We start from the raw sequence: 22,725 nt of genomic DNA, 5'->3' as shown, positions 1-22,725 counted from the left end.
TACTTCAAGCCCTTTGCACTTGATGTTTCCTCTTCCAGGAACGCTGTTCTCTAAATTATCAGTATGGCTCATTTCCTCACTTCCTTCTGATATGTCAGTTTATATATATACATATATATACATACATATATGTGTATATATATATATATAAACATTTTATATGAACTAACTACTCTCCCACAAGACTCCTTACTCCCTTACCATGCTTTATTTTTCCCTTTGCTGTATTTTTTCCTTATATTTTCACCATATTACATACAAAAGTGCTCTCGTTTATTTCTCTCCATAAAAGCATAAACTTTGTTTCGTTCACTAGTGTTTTCCTAGCACCTAGAACAGCTCTTGACACATAGTAATTCCTCAATAAGGGAAATGCATGCACCACTTGATGCATGAATAAATTCTCTTAAAAGCTGGTAACACAGAGCCACTATGGAGAAAAGTATGGAGGTTCCTTAAAAAACTAAAAATAGAACTACCATACGACCCAGCAATCCCATTACTGGGCATATACCCTGAGAAAACCATAATTCAAAAAGAGTCATGTACCACAATGTTCATTGCAGCTCAATTTACAATAGCCAGGACATGGAAGCAACCTAAGTGTCCATCGACAGATGAATGGATAAAGAAGATGTGGCACATATATACAATGGAATATTACTCAGCCATAAAAAGAAACAAAATTGAGTTATTTGTAGTGAGGTGGATGGACCTAGAGTGTGTCATACAGAGTGAAGTCAGAAAGAGAAAAACAAATACCGTATGCTAACACATATGTATGGAATCTAAAAAAAAAAAAAAAGGTTCCAAAGAACTTAGGAGCACGACAGGAATAAAGATGCAGACGTAGAGAATGGACTTGAGGACAAGGGGAGGGGGAAGGGTAAGCTGGGATGAAGTGAGAGAGTAGCATTGACATATATACACTACCAAATGTAAAACAGATAGCTAGTGGGAAGCAGCTGCATAGCACAGGGAGATCAGCTCAGTGCTTTGTGACCACCTAGAGGGCTGGGATAGGGAGGGTGGGAGGGAGATGCAAGAGGGAGGGGATATGGGGATATATGTATACGTATAGCTGATTCACTTTGTTATAAAGCAGAAACTAACACACCATTGTAAAAAAAATTATACTCCAATAAAGATGTTAAAAAAAAAAAAGCTGATAACAGTATTTCTCTTAGAAAGAGAAATGACTTTGCTGGCAAAATGATAAGTCTTTGGGATAGAAGGTGAAGCTTTGGGGACATGGGTATAAGCAAGAGCCAAGGGAACAAAGAAGAAAACCATGAGATAAGAGGAATTTGTTTTTTCCTCTTGAGAGAAATGGAGAGGTAAAAGAAGGGACAGATAAGTGGGCGGTGGGGGGAGGGTAGGGAAATGGTGTGAACATGAGGACCAAGTGAGGTAAAGCGGCCAGTGGGAAAAACCCTATAACGTGAAAAACAAAACCTATTATAAACAGAGGTATCCAATGTTCAGTCTGAAGTTGTTTTGATAAACTTCTCACGTCTCCTCAATGCATCAATCTTGTTAAACTTATACACTGCCTTATGTGAGTCTTACGTAGGCAGGGCAACAACTCTAAGTACAGAGCTCTTCCACCTAGGCAGATTGAGGGAACCAGGCAGGAGGGGCAGGAAGTACAATCAAAAGACCAGAATCTGAGTTCTGGTGCCATCACTTCTTAACAGTAAATCTCTGGGCACGTCTCCAAGCTTTGGTTTTCCTGACTATACATAACAGATACAAAGAGCTACACATACGGGAGATACAAATACAGTCACTTCACTTCTATTAGCTTTATTAGCAATAAAGCCAGTATCTCCCTCTTGAAGCGCCTCATTTCCATGAATTATTCAAGAAACTCAAGGGCTTTAGAGACCCATAAAAAGGTTTTTTCTTACCCAGGGAAATGGAAAATCGAGTCTGATTAGTCAACAGGCCTGCTCTAGTTTCTTTGCTGGAACTGGTTCTTTACCAAAGTTGTGTGGATCTACTGCTGTGATATTTCACTGCTCCAGATTCCAGCACAGCCTGCAGTCATTCTTCGAAAGAAGTGAGTCTCAGTCCCTTTAAAGTTAGGCTCAACCAACAAAGCCCCAGAGTTGGACTTCTGCCATTTATAGATCGAATGACCAACACTTGTAGTTCCTGTATACAGCCACTTTCCAGGGAACTATCCGGCCCCAGGAGTACTGGATCACTCTTGTTGGTTTATCCTCTGCCTCTTCGATGCCCTGAAAACTAACAAGGTCTGATTACAGCCTCTGCCTTCAGAATATGGGGCTGCTTGTCTACCCATGTAAGAGTGGCTACCCAGGGACTTGAGAAACGCACACCCCACCATTCTAAGTAGAACTAGCCTCTGTGGCTTTAAACACATTAATCCTTCTAACAGGATGCTCCTTACTTGATATTAAAGTGATCACACCCATCCTACTGAATGAAGGGGATCTGCATGTGTTGATTCCAAGGTGATTTCCTGGCAGCCAGAAAAAAGAACAAATCTCTTGGGGGCCACAACACTGTACGTCTAACTTTGCTATTGGAGGGACTGTATGTCCCTCCAATAATGTCAAAGTGCCTCATTAATCATGGTGCACTATACTGACATTAGTTGTAGTCATAAACTGGATGAAAAAGTTTAGCACAGTGCAAAGAATATAACCCACAGGGTAAAGCAGACTAGGAAAAGAACCCAACTCTGCCATTTCCTATATATGCAACTTTGTGCAAGTTACTTAACCTCTCTGAGCATTCATTTGTAAAATGGGAATTAATAATAATATTAATATGTTACATTGATAACATAATATTGATAATTATCTCTTGGAGTTGCAAGGAATATCAATCAAAAAATCAAAGAGGCAAATTATCTGAATTAGATTCAGGCATAGATTAGTAAGTGCTCACTAAATTGTAGCCATGATTATTATACTTATAGCTCTAAACTATACCTAATGTTCATTAAGTACATGATATAATGAAGCACACTTATATGTATTAGTCCATTTAATGCTACCCGTGTGATAGTTATAACACTGCCCATACTGTAGATAACACAATTAAGGCTTAAAGAGAGTGGTATATTGCCAGAACTGTACTACTACAAGGCAGCAGAGGGAGTATTTGTACCCAAGTGTCTAGGCCAGCTACATAACAAACCACTCCCATGCTCAGTGACTTACAACAGCATTTATGTTCAGGCTCAGGAATGCTCAGGTCAACTATGATTCAGCTGATAAGCTACCCTCAGCTGCAGATTGTAGGTCGACTCCATTATCTTACTCTGGATCCCAGGCTGAAAGGAGAGTGGCTACCAGAACCACGTCCTTCCTGTGATGGATAACCAGAGCACAAGGGGGCAGGCCAACCACACAAGCCTCACACATTTCAAGCCTCTGCTCCCATCACCCCTGCTAACATCCCAAAGCAGGTCACATGACTACGCCCAACATCAGTGTAGAAGGGAAGTATAGAACTCTACAGTGCTGTATGAAGGAGGAATATTTTCAGAACAATAATTCAAACTATCAAATCAGGTCTCACCAACTCCAGAATCTGAGCTCTTATTCACTGTCCTACAATGCTTCTCGACTCTTCTGAGACAGTACCTCTCTAACCAAATAACCATTATTAAACCTCTCTCTATTAACTGCATGGGTTCCTAGGTTGTTCCTTTTACTTACTGCCTATATTCACCTGGCTTGGCTCTTCCAAACAGCTGAGAGAGCCCAGCTGGAGGATAAATGTAAAGTTGATAGCCCATCATTCCATGTTCATAGCAGAAGCCAGACTGTGCAGCCCCAATCAGCAACCTGCTGGGTCTACAAATTTGCCATGCTTCGCTCTGTTAAAACTTTATTGGGCACAGTATGGTAACTCAATTAATAGTGAGAATGACGCTGGCAAGTGTCACTGGAATTGCAACCAATTATTTTTTCCTTAATATCTTTTTAAATCACAAGCTGACCAAGCTCAACAGGACCCTGTCCTTCCACAGGGCATATTTAGTCTGTCTCTGCCTTCCCCATTAGCCTCCATTGCCGGGGTCCATCAACTATGTCACCAGTTATAAGCCTCTCTCTTCTCCCAACAGCATTACAGCTTCCCCCAAAAGGAGCTAACTGACAACACAAATCAGGCTGTTTGGCAGGATTTTGTGTTGTTGGTAGAGTTTTGTTTTGTTTTGTTTCCTATAAATCAAAACTTTGCTGATTTTAGTCCTCCTTCTTACAGTGGTCCTGATCTAGAAAGCACAGACAGAAACAAACCTTAAAGTCTACCTGAATTACCACCTAAAGAAATACATGAGGATGGATTCAAAACCACCAGCATCTGCCCTGAAAAACCCACAGGTACCCTGCCTTCCAAGGAGTCCTGGACCCCAGCTGTCCCATTGGACTTGACATCTTCAGCCCAGATTTGGAACTTGTCTGGCTCACAGTAGCCAACTGGGCTGCACATCCTCATGGCTAAAGGTCAAAGGATAACTCATTTTATGCATAAGCAATTGGCTTGCCTATCTATAATTAAAAGAAAATTCTACTATACACGATGTTCAATCCAGAAAAGTCCCATGATTGGGAGTTGTTCCAAGCCTTTTAAGCTGAAGTCCAGATGGCCAGGGGATGACCCTCTATATTAAATACATACTTGTCAAGGTTGAGGAAGTCCATGTCATCTGAAAAGAGAAGATATATGTACCTAGAGTTTATCATAGAAAGAAACTTTTCATCTTGTCTCTTGGGATTTGATTCTGAACATTATTGATTGAAGAATAGACGCCTGGGGACTTCTCTGGAGGCGGAGTGGTTAAGAATCCACCTGCCAGTGCAGGGGACACGGGTTCCAGCCCTGGTCCGGGAAGATCCCACATGCCGCGGAGCAACTAAGCCCGTGAGCCACAGCTACTGAAGCCCACGCACCTAGAGCCCGTGCTCCGCAACCAGAGAAGCCACCGCAATGAGAAGCCCGCGCACCGCAACAAAGAGTAGCCCTCGCTCGCGGCAACTGGAGAAAGCCTGCGCGCAGCGACGAAGACCCAACGCAGCCAAAAAAAAAAAAAAAAAAAGAATAGACACCTGACTGGATGTTGGTATATCTGTTGAAATACTGCAGGATCTCTCACCCCTGATCCTGGTATTCCTCGTCCCCACTGAACAGTACAGACAGAACAGACTCTCCACTGTCTCTAGTCAAAGCAGATTGAAATTGTCTTCAGGCCAGATCCCCATATCCTTATGGCTAACTTTGGGGTTAACGTTGAAGTACAAAATTTCTGGACTCACCCCACTCCTAAACTGATGATACATCTGGTAATAGGTCACCATAAAGGCTTCAGCTAGCTCCATGTGGTCAGTGGTCAGATCATAGCTTACACCCAGAGCCAGGGTTCCCAAGCAAAAAACACATTAAATGCATCTTGACACAGAATTTGCCATCCACAACTTCTCCCACAAAACTCAGCTTGCTGGGCTCAGACTGCTGAAGCAGGGGCTCTTTTATTACTCTACGGCTTCAACATAGTCTTGTAGCAACTGAATTTCTTTCTTTCTTCCTTGGATCCACTGCTTCAGCAGAGCTCTGGTTCCAAGAGTGAAGATCCACTGAAGGGAAGAAGCCACTGTTGGTATAAATGAATATGGGCACTAACCCATCATTCTTCCCAGGCAGGGAATGTATATACTTTGTCACTTTCATCACTACCTCCTGAAATTTCTCATCTCCAGTGAGACGAGAGAGTTCTCGGAACTCAAACTGAACGTTTGTCACTTCTGACACTACACTGACATCTATGGAGGCCTCACTAGCGGCAATGTTTATGTTCATGGAAAGTAGTTTACGCCCAGTCAGAAAGGCTACGAGGAAAATAATTAGATACCGTAGGGGTAATTCCCCTTTCCCCACACAAGAGCGTCCTTTACCTGCTGCTGCTCTCTCCCGGCTGTGGCGCTGCCTCTGAGCAGAAGACGTTCAGCTTCCGCTTCCGGTTTCCTGCCAAGGCCCTAGAAGCACCGCCCCCAGCCCGCCCCGCGGAGCGGCGCAGTTTGACCAATTTTTACCCTGCGGGGTAGTTTAGTTACTTGCCTTGTTGGCATTGGGCAGGCTCTAGTCCTGTGGTTTATAGCGCTGGATGACACTTTCTGTTCGGAGAATGTCTTTACAGTGGGCTAATGAAAAAGAGGACCTTGCAGACAGCCAGTGACCGTCCTCTGCGTAGTGATGTGTTAACTAAGCCTCGAAAGAACTCAAGCAATGCTTCTCAAGTTTTTGCATACCTGAGAATTATCTGAGGGCTCATTAAATTTCAGGCCGCTTTTGTCCCTATCCCCAGATATGCTGATTCAGTAGATGTAGGGTAGAGAGGAGACTGCATTTCTAACAGGTTCCCAGGTTCTGCTGAGGCTGCTGGTTTACAGACCACACTTTGGGACCCACTGCTCTGATTCCTGGCAGCTGGGGAAGAAACCGGGGGAGGGAAGGGGAGAATGTCAAGACTTGGGACCAGGCAGTGTGCTAAATGCTTTATATGCATCATCTCCTTTAATTTATTCCTTCTAATACCTATGAGGTATGAACTATTGTTGCTCTCCTTTTACATCTGAGGAAACACGTTTATAGCATTTAAAGCACTTGACAAGCTTGTATGTGACAGAGTTGGAATTTGAACCCAGATTGTTAGTTCCCAGGGCCCAGGCTTCTGTCCTATCTACTCTACTCTGTATACTTTTTACAAAAGCACCTCTGGCCCCACAAGAACACTTGACCACTTTTCACTGAACAGACACTCTTTTAATTTTTTTTTTTTTCTAATCATCCTTCAAGGCACATCAGCCTTCCCTCTGGGAAGCCTTAACAAACATTCCTGAGGTCAGTTAGTGGTACCCTGCTCTGAGTTCCCCTAGGGTTCCCAAATACTTCATACTTATGTTTCCCAGAGCTCTCAGCCCATTTGATGATAGTCAGCCACATGTGAGTTTGCCTCTGCTATTGGGTTGAAGCAAGGCATAGAGGAAGGGACATGGGCTTTGAAGTTAGTTAGACTGTTTCAAACTCCAGTTCTTCCTCTTCTTAGCTATATGAACTTGGGCAAATATTTTAACCCCTATGAGTTTAAAAAAAGGATAATGCCACAAGAGAATGGCTGTGAGAATTTAAATGAAATAAGACTATGTTAAGCCCTGACATATGGTAGATACTCAATAGATAATAGAAATTATTATAACTGTTTGGATAACTGTTCAGTGAATGAAAGGCAATTTTATCTTGACCTACCATTGTCTCTGTTCTTCTGAAAATTTCATATAGCAACATTTCCTTAAAACATAAATTCCAAGGAACATGCTTAACCTCCTCATTTAAGAAAAAGAAGATTTTTATAAGCACATATTTACAAACTATTAAGATAGTCCTTTAAATATCTCTCTAATAGTCATCAAAATAGATCCCAAAAGACTTCAGCTTCCCAATAGTTAGTTTAATTTGAGTTACTCTAAGACTTTAAAAATCATAAAACTACAACTGTCTTTAAATGGCTGACAAGTTCTAACTGAATTAGATTCTAACCTCTTTCCTCATTTATCTCAATGAGTAACGTTTTTATTGTATTTCCATCTCAAGTGCAAGAGTAAAATAAATGAGACACAGAAATCTCAAATCCAGGGGCTTCCCTGGGGGTCCAGTGGTTAAGACTTCTCCTTCCAATGCAGGCGGTATGGGTTCTATCCCTGGTTGGGGACCTAAGATCCCACATGCCTCGTGGCCAAAAAACCAAAACATAAAACAGAGGAAATATTGTAACAAATTCCATAAAGACTTTAAAAATGGTCCACATCAAAAAATCTTAAAAAAAAAAAAAAAGAAAAGAAAGGAAATCTCAAATCCAAATGTTGGTGGAGACCAATAGCAAAAGGTTCTTTCAGGTTAACTATAGGATAAAAGGTTTCTAAAGGAGCCTGAGAACAATTCTGTCTCCAGTAAACACATCCTCTGAGGGTATGTGTAGAGTGAGACTAGCCATGTGAGTGATGGGTACGTGGGGCTTCATTATATTCTCTCTGTATAGTATAGAGTTATTTGAAATTTTCCATGATAAAAAAAGTTTAATAAGAAGCCAAAAATATCATCATCATCATCATGGTCATCATCATGATCATCATAATATCACCATCATTTGCTAGATGTATTAAGAGTTTTCTAGGTGCAATATCTCTCTTAATTCATGAAATTACTACTTCCTTTTGAAGAGAAGAAAACTTAAGCTTAAAGAGATTTACAATACATTTCTCAAATTCACACTCCTAATAAGAGGCAGATTTCAGGACCAAAAATTTTAACCAGTTCAAGATATTCAGAAAGAGAAAGGGGGAAAATTGGTATTCTCCAGGGAAAAGAAATGTTTCCTCCTTCTCTGTGAGAATTGTAAGCAGCATTCAAATAAAGACACCCCAAGCTGGAAGTAATGTGACAGCGGGAGACACATATGTGGCCCGTGGACTCCTAGGGAGTGGAACCAGTAGAGCAGACCCCAGCACTAACTGGAGATGGAGCTGGCAGAAGTGAGAAAACAGCATCTCCATTGGGATCTATCAGAAAGGTAGACAAATCAGAAAATTTGCTGAATCAGAAAATTCAGAATGTACTGTGTGCAAAAACTGGAGAAGGAATCAATAACCCAACCTCATGGAGATTCGTCCAGATGTTTCTTCTCCAAGAAAAAGTGTGAAGTGAGTACTTTTCTTGAGTTTCAGGAAATGCAGGCAGCATAACCAAGGGAAGCACATATCCCAAGATTTCACAGGCAGAACAGTGTCTCCATGAGAGTAGAGGAAGAGAGTGGTCATTCAGAGCCCCAAGTCAGCCAGGAATTCTCAATGGCAATGTGAGATACTCACATTCAGTGTCTTTTGTCAACATGCTACAAATATTTATTGAGGAAATATTATGTTCTGCTCTGTGCTAGATGCTGAAATACTATAGCGAAGAAGACAGATTCAATCCTCCCAAGTAAGTGGGGGAAATCAACAGAATGAGTCAAAGAAAAAATAAATAAAATTTTAAAATTCTAAGTACTACTGTGTTTGTTTTCTAGGGCTGCCATAGTAAAATATCACAAACTGGATAGATAATACATCAGAAATTTGTTTTCTCACAATTCTGGAAGATAAAAGTCCTAGATCAAGGTGTCAGCAGGTTTGGTTTCTTTTGAGGCCTCTGTACTTGACTGGCAGATTGCCTTCTCTCTGTGTCTATCTATGTGTTGTCTGTGTTCTAATCTCCTCTTCTTACTAGGACATCAGTCGTACAGGATTAGAGCCCACCCATATGACCTCATTTTATCTTAATTACCTTTTTAAAGGCCCTATCTCCAAATACAGTCACATTCTGCGGAAGTAGGAGTTAGGAATTCAACACACAAATTGTGTGTGTTGGAGTGGGGGGAAGGTGGGGACACAAGTCAGTCCATAACAGCCATGAAGTTGAAAAACAAGATGCTGTTCTCTGAACATCACTGCAGATTTTACAGACATTAAAAAGACGGTAAGCAACAGCATACCAAAGAATATCACAACATAGATGAAATGAACAAATTTCTTGACAAATACAGCTTATCAAGAATGACACAGAAGAAACAGAAAATCCGAATAGCCCTATTCCTGTTAAGGCAGTGGTTATCCCAAGTGTGGTTCTCCAGAATGGCAGCATCAGGTACACCTGGGAACTTTTTGAAATGTAAATCCTCAGGCCTCACTCCAGCCAGACCTATGAAATCAGAATTTGGAGGTGCAGTCTCAGCAAGCTGTGTTTTAACAGACCTTCCTGGTGATTCTGATATCATTTGAGGACTGCTTGAATACCATCTCCCCACAAGAAACCCAGGCCCAGATGATCTAGCTAGTAAATTTTATCATAGAAGAAAGAACAATACCAGCCTTAGAAAAACTCTTTGAGAAAATAGATGAGAGAACACTTCTCATCATTACTTTTATTTCTACTCCCTTATGGAAGATGTAGGAGATTCTCTTTATCTGCCCTTTGATTCTTGTTTTGAAGTGACTCCTGGTTTCTTTGGGATGAGCCACTTTGACAGACAAGAGGTCCACAGTGTCCAGGTGGCCACACTGAATGCCTTCAAGTAGAGAAGTCTTTATGAATTGTCTTCTTTCCTTTGCTTGCAGCCCTCAGAGGAGTGGTTATCTACTTCTCTGCGCAGCAGCTAAGGCTCGAAACTCATCCACAAGGATACCCACAGCACAGTGACTGACCCTGCCCTACGCTGTCATAACAGACCTCACTCAAGCCAGAGCAGAGACCAGGACTCAGATAACAAAACTGATTAAAATCAACTATTTGTTCATGTTATTCTCTCTAAATAAATACCCATATGACCTTCCCAGAAAAAAGATGATATTCTCACCTCTTTCAGGAAGTCCTGCCTATCCAACCTGAAGGGTTAGACTATGATTCTTTCTCATAGCATGGGCACCTCCCCCTCATGGTACCTTTACAGTTGCAACCTAATGTTTCCTTTCATGGTCACTTGCTTAGTCTTCTTCCTTCTCCTCACTGTAAGCTCCAAGAAGGCAAGAATCTCTTCAGCTTTTGTCTATCATTGTATCCTAACACTTAGAAGTTAACAGTGCCTGGCATATACCAAGTGAGACATCCATAAACACGTTAAATAAAAGGATGAATGAATTAATGAGCTTCAAGATTGAGAGCAATGTTGGAGTGGGAGGTAGCATCTAAACTGAGATCTGAAGGATGAGATGCACAGCTAGCTCTGGGGATAATAAGTGGGAGAAAGACAACGCCCAGCCAGAGCAGAGTATGCATGAAAGGCCTGAAAAAAGAAAGAACCTGACATGTCAGGAAATATTTGTATGACACAGGGCCATATGTTAATTAAACTTAATGTAGCATTGATGTAAGAATGTCTTGTGTTTCAGATATTCTTCGATATGTGGGGAAAGTTTGTAAGAAAGGGCTAGCAATACCCTATGAAGCTAATTACTTTAGGGAATTCAAATAAAATGAACCAATGAGGAAAGAGCAGGGATCAATAATTCCTAGTTTTTCCCCAATCTCAAACTAGGAAAGTATCTTCCTTAATCAGAAATAAGCGCTCCCAGATTGCAAAGAGTATCAATCATCAATCTGTAGAAATTCAGCTACCATGAATACCCTGTGACTATAAGACTTTATTATGATTTTATAGCTAAATTTTGTGTGGCTTTGGACTCAATTTATTGTTACTGTACATGGGTTTTTAGAGCACTGAATCTGTTCCAGGAATTCAAAGGTTGCTCCATTGGTTCTGAAACACTTGCAGAGGAATAATTTGTTCTGTGTGCACATAACTTTGAAAGACTGCTAACACAAGACTTTATGAGTCATCATGGAGATCTGCAGTTGGTAAGATAAACAATAAACATGTTTAAGCTTTTGCTCCTAAGTTACACATTAGTGGAAATGTATAAATGTATACATCTTTCATTAAACATTCTCACATACAATGCACTGCTCACCAGGGAAAGAACAGAGTCTAAGAGTCAAAATATTCCATATTTGAGTCCTAGTCAGTAGACTACTGACTTCTTGCCAGTAGTCAGCTGTGTGACCTTCACTACAACATCATCATGATATATTCATGTATGTATGTTTATCTCCATTACTAGATTATAATTCCTTAAGAGCAGAGGCCATGTTTCATTTTTTAAAAATCTGTACCAGCTCCTATTGTGACAGGCACTCATCAAATGAATGTTGGGTGGTTGGATGGAATAAATAAACAGTGCCTGTAATAGACAAGATAGGTATTATCCTGTTTACCAGTGAGTTAACTGAAATAAAACAATTACAAGGTGAAAGGTATATGTAATTAAGGTGAAGTTATATGGTATTGATAATAAATTCAATAAAGGGGAGAGAATAAGACAAACCAGCTTGTCTCCAAACTTAGCCAAGATTGTAGTTGACTCACTTAAGAATACCTCTGGAGGGGGGACCTTCAAGATGGCACAAGAGTAAGACGTGGAGATCACCTTCCTCCCCACAAATACATCAGAAATACATCTACATGCGGAACAACTCCTACAGAACACCTACTGAACGCTGGCAGAAGACCTCAGACCTCCCAAAAGGTAAGAAACTCCCCACGTACCTGGGTAGGGCAAAAGAAAAAAGAAATAACAAAGACAAAAGAATAGGGACAGGACCCGCACCAGTGGGAGGGAACTGTGAAGGAGGAAAGGTTTCCACACACTAGGAAGCCCCTTCGTGGGCGGAGACTGTGGGTGGCAGAGGGGGGGAGCTTCGGAGCCGCGGAGGGCAAAGCGGAGAGATTCCCGCACAGAGGAGTGGTGCCGACCAGCAATCACCAGCCCGAGTGGCTTGTCTGCTCACCCGCCGGGGCAGGCGGGGGCTGGGAGCTGAGGCTCGGGCTTCGGAGGTCGGATCGCAGGGAGAGGACTGGGGTTGGCGGCGTGAACACAGCCTGAAGCAGGTAGTGCGCCACAGCTAGCCGGGAGGGGGTCCGGGAAAAAGTCTGCAGCTGCCGAAGAGGCAAGAGACTTTTTCTTGCTCTTTGTTTCCTGGTGCGGGAGGAGAGGGGATTCAGAGCATCACTTTAAGGAGCTCCAGAGACGGGCACAAGCCGCAGCTGTTAGCGCAGACCCCAGAGACGGGCATGAGACGCTAAGGCTGCTGCTGCCGCCACCAAGAAGCCTGTGTGCAAGCACAGGTCACTCTCCACACCTCCCCTCCTGGGAGCCGGTGCAGCCCGCCACTGCCAGGGTCCTGTGATGCAGGGACAACTTCCCCGGGAGAACACACAGCGCACCTCAGGCTGGTGCAACGTCACGCCGGCCTCTGCCGCTACAGGCTCGTCCCGCATCCGTACCCCTCCCTCCCCCCGGCCTGAGTGAGCCAGAGCCCCCGAAGCAGCTGCTCCTTTAACCCCGTCCTGTCTGGGCAGGAACAGACACCCTCAGGCAACCTACACGCCGAGGCGGGGCCAAAACCAAAGCTGAACCCCTGGAGCTGTGCGAACAAAGAAAAGAAAGGGAAATCTCTCCCAGCAGCCTCAGAAGCAGCGGATTAAATCTCCACAGTCAACTTGATGTACCCTGCATCTGTGGAATACCTGAATAGACAACGAACCATCCCAAATTGAGGAGGTGGACTTTGGGACCAACAATATATATATATATATTTCTTCTTTTTCTCTTTTTGTCAGTATATATGTGGATGCTTCTGTGTGCAATTTTGTTTGTATAGCTTTTCTTTTACCATTTGTCCTAGGGTTCTGTCTGCCCGTTTTTTTTGCTTTTTTTTTTTTTTTAAGCATAGTTTTTAGCACTTCTTATCACTGGTGGATTTGTTTTTGGTTTGGTTGCTCTCTTCTTTCTTTTTTGTTTCTTTCTTTAAATTACTTTTTAATTTTTAAAAATTTTTAATAATTATTTTTTATTTTATTTATTTATTTATTTATTTTCTTCCTTTCTTTCTTTTTTTCTCCCTTTTATTCTGAGCCGTGTGGATGACAGGATATTGGTGCTCTGGCCGGGTGTCAGGCCTGTGCCTCTGAGGTGGGCGAGCTGAGATCAGGACATTGGCCCACCAGAGAACTCCCAGCTCCATGTAATATCAAATGGCGAAAGCTCTCCCAGAGATCTCCATCTCAAGGCTAAGACCCAGCTCCACTCAACAACCAGCAAGCTACACTGCTGGACAGCCTATGACAAACAACTAGCAAGACAGGAACACAACCCCACCCACTAGCAGAAAGGCTGCCTAAAATCATAAAAAGGTCACAGACACCCCAAAACAAACCACTGGAGGCGGAACTACCCACCAGAAAGACAAGAGCCAGCCTTATCCACCAGAACACAGGCACTAGTCCCCTCCACCAGGAAGCCTACACAACCCACAGAAACAACCTTAGCCAGGGGAGGCAGACACGAAAAACAACGGGAACTATGAACCTGCAGCCTGAGAAAAGGAGACCCCAAACACAGTAAGTTAAGCCAAATGAGAAAACAGAGAAACACACAGCAGATGAAGGAGCAAGGTAAAAACCCACCAGAACAAACAAATGAAAAGGAAATAGGCAGTCTACCTGAAAAAGAACTCAGAGTAATGATACTAAAGATGATCCAAAATCTTGGAAATAGAATGGAGAAAATACAAGAAACAGTTAACCTAGAAAAACTAAAGAGCAAACAAAAAATGATGAACAACACAATAAACGAAATTTAAAATTATCCAGAAGGAATCAATAGCAGAATAACTGAGGCAGAAGAACGGATAAGTGACCTGGAACATAAAATAGTGGAAATAACTACCACAGAGCAGAATAAAGAAAAAAGAAAGAAGAGAATTGAGGACAGTCTCAGAGATCTCTGGGACAACATTAAACACAGCAACATTCGAATTATAGGGGTCCCAGAAGAAGAAGAGAAAAAGAAAGGGACGGAGAAGATATTTGAAGAGATTATAGTTGAAAACTTCCCTAATATGGGAAAGGAAATACTCAATCAAGCCCAGGAAGCACAGAGAGTCCCATACAAGATAAATCAAAGGAGAAACATGCCAAGACACATATTAATCAAACTATCAAAAATTAAATACGAAGAACACATATTAAAAGCAGCAAGGGAAAAACAACAAATAACATAAAAGGGAATCCCCATAAGGTTAACACCTGATCTTTCAGCAGAAACTCTGCAAGCCAGGAGGGAGTGGCAGGACATATTTAAACTGATGAAAGGGAAAAAACGTACAACCAAGATTATTCTACCCAGCAAGGATCTCATTCAGATTTGATGGAGAAATGAAAAACTTTACAGACAAGCAAAAGCTAAGAGAATTCAGCACCACCAAACCAGCTTTACAACAAATGCTAAAGGAACTTCTCTAGGCAGGAAACACAAGAGAAGGAAAAGACCTACAATAACAAACCCAAAACAATTAAGAAAACAGTAATAGGAACATACATATCAATAACTACCTTAAATGTAAATGGATTAAATGCCCCAACCAAAAGACATAGACTGGCTGAATGGATACAAAAACAAGATCCATATATATGCTGTCTACAAGAGACCCACTTCAGACCTAGGGACACATACAGACTGAAAGTGAGGGGATAGGAAAAGATATTCCATGCAAATGGAAATCAAAAGAAAGCTGGAGGAGCAATTCTCATATCAGACAAAATAGACTCTAAAACAAAGACTATTACAAGAGACAAAGAAGGACGCTACATAATGATCAAGAGATCAATCCAAGAAGAAGAGATAACATTTGAAAATATTTATGCACCCAACGTAGGAGCACCACAATACATAAACAGACATAAAAGGGGAAATCGACAGTAACACAATCATAGTAGGGGACTTTAACACCCCACTTTCACTAATGGACAGATCATCTAAAATGAAAATAAATAAGGAAACACAAGCTTTAAATGATACATTAAACAAGATGGACTTAATTGATATATATAGGACATTCCATCCAAAAACAACAGAATACACTTTTTTCTCAAGTGTTCATGGAACATTCTCCAGGATAGGTCATATCTTGGGTCACAAATCAAGCCTTGGTATATTTAAGAATATTGAAATTGAATCAAGTATCTTTTCCGACCACAACGCTATGAGACTAGATATCAATTACAGGAAAAATCTGTAAAAAATACAAACACATGGAGGCTAAACAATACACTACTTAATAACCAAGAGATCACTGAAAAAATCAAAGAAGAAATCAAATAATACCTAGAAACAAATGAAAATGAAAACATGACCACCCAAAACCTATGGGATGCAGCAAAAACAGTTCTAAGAGGGAAGTTTATAGCAATACAATCCTACCTAAAGAAACAAGCAACATCTCAAATAAACAACCTAACTTTACACCTAAAGCAATTAGAGAAATAAGAACAAAAAAACCCCAAAGTTAGCAGAAGGAAAGAAATCATAAAGATCAGATCAGAAATAAATGAAAAAGAAATGAAGGAAACAATAGCAAAGATCAATAAAACTAAAAGCTCGTTCTTTGAAAGATAAACAAAATTGATAAACCATTAGCCTGACTCATCAAGAAAAAAAGGGAGAAGAATCAAATCAATAGAATTAGAAATTAAAAAGAAGTAACAACTGACACTGCAGAAATACAAAGGATCACAAGAGATTCCTACAAGCAACTCTGTGCCAATAAAATGGACAACCTGGAAGAAATGGACAGATTCTTAGAAAAGCACAACCTTCTGAGACCGAACCAGGAAGAAATAGAAAATATAAACAGACCAATCACAAGTACTGAAATTGAGACTGTGATTATAAATCTTCCAACAAACAAAAGCCTAGGACCAGATGGCTCCACAGGCAAATTCTATCAAACATTTAGAGAAGAGCTAACACCTATCCTTGTCAAACTCTTCCAAAATATAGCAGAGGGAGGAACACTCCCAAACTCATTCTACGAAGCCACCATCACCCTGATACCAAACCAGAGAAAAATGTCACAAAGAAAGAAAACTACAGGTCAATATCACTGATGAACATCGATGCAAAAATCCTCAACAAAATACTAGGAAACAGAATCCTACAGCACATTAAAAGGATCATACACCATGATCAAGTGGGGTTTATCCCAGGAATGCAGGGATCCTTCAGTATACGCAAATCAGTCAATGTGATACATCATATTAATAAACTGAAGAATAAAAACCATATGATCATCTCAATAGATGCAGAAAAAGCTTTTGACAAAATTCAAAACTGGTTTATGATAAAAAACCCTCCAGAAAGTAGGCATAGAGGCCATATAACCCACAGCCAACATCGTCCTCAGTGGTGAAAAACTGAAAGCATTTCCTCTAAGATCAGGAATGAGACAAGGATGTCCACTCTCACCACTATTATTCAACATAGTTCTGTAAGTCCTAGCCACGGCAATCAGAGAAGAAAAAGAAATAAAAGGAATACAAATCAGAAAAGAAGAAGTAAAGCTGTCACTGTTTGCAGATGACATGATACTATACATAGAGAATCCTAAAGATGCTACCAGAAAACTACTAGAGCTAATCAATGAATTTGGTAAAGTAGCAGGATACAAAATTAATGCACAGAAATCTCTTGAATTCCTATACCCTAATGATTAAAAATCTTAAAGAGAAATTAAGGAAACACTTCCATTTACCATTGCAACAAAAAGAAAAAAATACCGAGGAATAACCTACCTAAGGAGACAGAAGACCTGTATGCAGAAAATTATAAGACACTGATGAAAGAAATTAAAGATGATACAAATAGATGGAGAGATATACCATGTTCTTGGATTGGAAGAATCAACATTGTGAAAATGACTATACTACCCAAAGCAATCTACAGATTCAATGCAATCCCTATGAAACTACCACTGGCATTTTTCACAGAACTAGAACAAAAAATTTTACAATTTGTATGGAAACACAAAAGACCCCAAATAGCCAAAGCAATCTTGAGAAAGAAAAACGGAGCTGGAGGAATCAGGCACCCACTCTTCAGACTATACTACAAAGCTACAGTAATCAAGACAGTATGGTACTGGCACAAAAACAGAACTATAGATCCATGGAACAGGATAGAAAGCCCAGAGATAAACCCACACACCTATGGTCACCTTATTTTTGATAAAAGAGGCAAGAATATACAATGGAAAAAAGACAGCCTCTTCAATAAGTGGTGCTGCGAAAACTGGACAGCTACATGTAAAAGAATGAAATTAGAACAATCCTTAACACCATACACAAAAATAAACTCAAAATGGATAAAAGACCTAAATGTAAGGCCAGACACCATAAAACTCTTAGAGGAAAACATAGGCAGAAAGCTCTATGATATAAACCACAGCAAGATCCTTTTTGACCCACCTCCTAGAGTAATGGAAATTAAAACAAAAATAAACAAATGGGACGTAATGAAACTTAAAAGCTTTTGCACAGCAAAGGAAACCATAAACAAGACGAAAAGACAACCCTCAGCATGGGAGAAAATATTTGCACATGAAGCAATTGACAAAGGATTAATCTCCAAAATTTACAAGCAGCTCATGCAGCTCAATATCAAAAAAAACAAACAACCCAATCCAAAAATGGGCAGAAGACCTAAATAGAGATTTCTCCAAAGATGATATACAGATTGCCAACAAACACATGAAAGGATGCTCAACATCACTAATCATTAGAGAAATGCAAATCAAAACTGCAATGAGGTATCAACTCACACCAGTCAGAATGGCCATCATCAAAAAATCTACAAACAATAAATGCTGGAGAGGGTGTGGAGAAAAGGGAACGCTCTTGCACTGTTGGTGGGAATGTAAACTGATACAGCCACTATGGAGAACAGTATGGAGGTTCCTTAAAAAACTAAAAATTGAACTACCATATAACCCAGCAATCCCATTACTGGGCATATACCCTGAGAAAACCATGATTCAGAAAGAATCATGTACCACAATGTTCATTGCAGCTCTATTTACAACAGCCAGGACATGAAAACAACCTAAGTGTCCATTGACAGATGAATGGATAAAGAAGATGTGGCACATATCTACAATGGAATATTACTCATCCATAAAAAGAAATGAAATTCAGTTATTTGTAGTGAGGTGGATGGACCTAGAGTCTTTCATAGAGTGAAGTAAGTCAGAAAGAGAAAAACAAATACTGTATGCTAACACATATATATGGAATCTAAAAGAAAAAAAAATGGTTATGAAGAACCTAGGGGCAGGATGGGAATAAAGATGCAGTTCTACTAGAGAATGGACTTGAGGACACGGGGAGGGGAAGGGTAAGCTGGGACGAAGTTAGAGAGTGGCATGGACATATATACACTACCAAATGTAAAATAGATAGCTAGTGGGAAGCAGCCACATAGCACTGGGAGATTAGCTCGGTGCTTTGTGACCACCTAGAGGGGTGGGTTATGGAGGGTGGGAGGGAGGGAGACGCAAGAGGGAAGGGATATGGGGATATATGTATACGTATAGCTGATTCACTTTGTTATAAAGCAGAAGCTAACACAGCACTGTAAAGCAATTATACTCCAATAAAGACGTTAAAAAAAAAAAGAAAAATACCTCTGGTTGGTGTGTATACCTCCTGGCAAGGAGGCAACAAAAGGATTAGTGGTTGTGTGGTGCCTGGTTTCCCTACCCTGGTTTTCCTCCTCTCCCACTCCTTAATCTCTTTACTCAGGTTCTGCTGTAAAAGCTAGTGATAGCTTCCCTTTTTTGCAACTTCTATATTTTTTCAAATCTAATATTTTCACTTGGTTCCATTTTGGAAGGTTATTAATATCTTCCCTTATATCCTTAAGTATATTTATCATACTTATGTTAAATTTTCTTTCCATCTGTTCGAATAATTTTGCTTCAGATGGTAAATGTTAACCAGTTTTGTGTCATCTCTCATCTGGGGAAGTTCTACTCTGGTGTCTGGTTATTTTGGCTGGTGATCTTGTGTTCTCCTAGGGGTATCAGCCAGCTCATCTGGCCATGCATATTGGGAAAGGTCCAAAAGCCAGGCCCTATCTTTGTCACTACAAAGATTAAGAATGGGGAGATTATGAGTCACAGGGTAGAGAACCCCAGCACTAGAACCACCACTCTTGATTGCTGCCACCTCACCAGAGAACTCTAGCCAGTGTTTCACCTTTAAATCCTTACTTAGGGATGAAGGAGTTTAAAACAAGTTCTCCCCTCCCCTCACCCCAAATGTGCCACTTTAACATGTGGATTACTTTAAGCTGAAGTCGATGAAAGCCCAAAAGACTCCGGAAGAGATATTTACCTTTCCTTTAATTGCCTGAAGGAATTCAGATAGAGGGCCTTGTCCGGGAAGAGAACCATCACCAGAAATAACTACAAAGAACATGGGCGAGGTGTTGTAAGGTGGGGAGCTCTGCAGGGCCTAAGGATCAAAGTCTCTGTGTCCCATTGTCTCTGCATGGAACAGCAAACATTTGTTTACCAAACCTTTGCTCTTCCCAACTTCCTGTGAATTGTCTTCCTCTCCTTTGCAGTCTCAGACCCCTAACCCCTTTTCCTTAGCTCAGAATGGCATATAAGCCTCAATTGTCTGACTGCCTATGGATCTCATATTCTTATGGGACCCCATATGTATGTAATTAATTTTTCCCCTGTTAATCTATCCTACGTTCATTTGACTATTAGACCAGCCAAAGAACCAAGAAAGGTAAAAGTTTTTCCTCCCCTACAGGGAGAAGCAACACAGGGAGAAAGCATATCCTCCCTTGCTATATAGTAGCCCCCAGGGCGGGCAGAATGGAGGAGCAAATTCCCAAGATCAGTCAGTCCACACCTATTCCCACCAATTCTTCACCCCAACAGGACAGACACTAGCCCTAGTAGCCTAGCACCAGAAGAATTAGACATTGATTTGTCTTAAGGCAGAGGTCGGAGGTGGGGTGTGGGGAGCTGAAACCCAAAGATTTTCTCCAGCCTCTGGCTTCCCTTCGTCTCGAGCCAGCCATCCACCTCTTAGGCTCACCACCCAAGATAGTCCTCAGTCCCCCAGGGCTTCTCACGTTTTGTTTTGTTTGTTCCTAGCTTCCACTATCCTGGATAATTACCAGCTATAGATTCTCTAAGGTTGATTTTGAAGTTCGTTGCCGGAAGCCCACGCTGGTTTGCTTATTTTTAGGACCTGGAAGCCCGTCTCCTCAATGGGTTTCTTGTAACAGACGTTTTGGCCAGCTTTCAGGTATGATTAGTCAACATGCAAATTGTGTTTGAGAAGCAGTTTAGCCATATGAACCAAAGCCTTCAGATGTGCTTAGCAATTCCACTTTTTAGAAATGTATCCTGAGGAGATAAGCTGATATGTATGTAAAAGTGTATAAGGTCATCTACTGCGGTGTTACTGCTAATAGGAACAATTTGGAAACAACTGAGTATTCATCAACAGGGGATTGGATAAATAAAATCTGGTATACAAATGCAACATGATGCTGTTTAGTCATAAAAATAATGATATAGATCTATATTTATGGGTGTAAAAGATATACTCAGCAACTGTTAAATTGCATTTAGAATATGATTCCATTTATGTAAAATGAAAGAGAAAAAGGGAGTAAGAGGTCTGGACCACATACAGCAAAATGCTACCAATAATTCTCTCTGGGCTTGGAATTTAGGATTATATTTGCTTTCTTCACTATGATTTTCTATATTGTTTGATATGCAAACATTTATCTTTATAATCTCTATGATCAGAAAGAAATATGTCTATTTTTATCTTTGAAAATTAAAAACATGAAACATCCCCCCAAACATGAAGCCACAGACTAAACTTCCCTGATGACTTTAGCCCCATTCATATAGTGGCAGGGGCTTCAGAATAACATGCTGCAGGCCTTCAGCAATAATTTGCTGTTTTATAACTTTTAAGCTCCTGTAACCCAGGGGCACAATAAAATAGGAAGGCTAATTCAGTGGAGCTGAAGAAACACTAATTCTGGGGAAAGGGTTTCCCCAGAGCTTAGTCACTTGTAACCCAGTGTGGGACCACCGGGGCAAAGACAGCAAATGCAAGCTGATGAAATATTCGTGGTCTTGACTGCTTGGAGGGGTTCACTGAAGCATTGTTTATGCTGCTATTTCCTGCAAGTCTGAGGGGTTCACTGAAGCATTGTTTATGCTGCTATTTCCTGCAAGTCTGAGGTGACCAATCAGCTGATAACAGGTTGGGGGAAAGGGGTAGCAGTGAACATAAACATTGTCAGAATACGGTGATGAAAGCAGAAATCAAGAATGAGTCAGATACCTTGCTGATGCTCCCTGGCCTTCCGACCTTGAGATTCTTGGCTTAGAATCTGGAAACGTAATTCAAATGAGCTAATGGGCTCCCCTGGAGCAAAATAGCTTTTGGTCTTGGTGAGAAATGAAGGAACAGCTAGTTTCCTGAGGCATCAGAAAAGGATCAACACTTGGGCCAAATACAATGGTTGAAGCTTCCTGGAGTGAGAGGAAAATGACTGTAGGTCAGCAAGATCGGGGCATGCTTAGTGCTTATTATTAATATTAAAATACATTTATATTTATTAGTTATTTCAAGAAATCAGGTTTTTCCCACTATTTAAAGAAGAGATACTGAGAATGAGACCAAGTTATCTCACAGTTTACCTCCACCTACTATATAAGGAGGTACAAAAAAGCAGGCACAGCTTAGCAGGTGGACTAAATGACCCAAGAAAAAATCACTAATGCTGATGATTTCAGAGTCAATTTAGTGACTCTAAACTAAAAGGGAACTTATCTACTCTGTACTGCCCACTATGCTAGGCACATTATATGCATAATCTCATTATTTCTCACAAAACTGAATATCTTTAAGATAGGAAAATTATCCCCAAGTTGCAGATAAGGAAAAATGAGGATCAAAAAGTAATTATCTTGGCTCAGATTCAAAGCCAGTTAAGAGGGTCATACCCAGATTCAAGACTCAGCTCTGTTTGGCTTCAGGAACAGAATAAATGCTCTTCACACCCACTCACCACTTTGGCTCCCAAACTCCTCTCATGGCTAAATAGCTGCAAATCAAATGTCTTGTAGTGTAACCTCCACAGTGAATGTTAAGCTTGAGTCTCTGATAACATGGCTAGGTTGGTTTGGTAGGAACACCAAGGCTTCTACCATGGT

General features: G+C 40.8%; 1 pseudogene; it reads right to left on the bottom strand.

Moving 5' to 3' along the window:
* Window positions 1-4,610: 4,610 nt before the first annotated feature.
* LOC103015311 (endoplasmic reticulum mannosyl-oligosaccharide 1,2-alpha-mannosidase-like) lies at window positions 4,611-5,838 on the bottom strand (annotated as a pseudogene).
* Between the last annotated feature and the right edge of the window lie 16,887 nt (window positions 5,839-22,725).

The sequence above is a fragment of the Balaenoptera acutorostrata genome, chromosome 9, assembly GCF_949987535.1.
Source record: "Balaenoptera acutorostrata chromosome 9, mBalAcu1.1, whole genome shotgun sequence".
NCBI lineage: Eukaryota > Metazoa > Chordata > Mammalia > Artiodactyla > Balaenopteridae > Balaenoptera > Balaenoptera acutorostrata.
The sequence above is the reverse complement of the archived record's forward strand: the minus strand, read 5'-3'. Positions and strand labels throughout refer to the sequence as shown.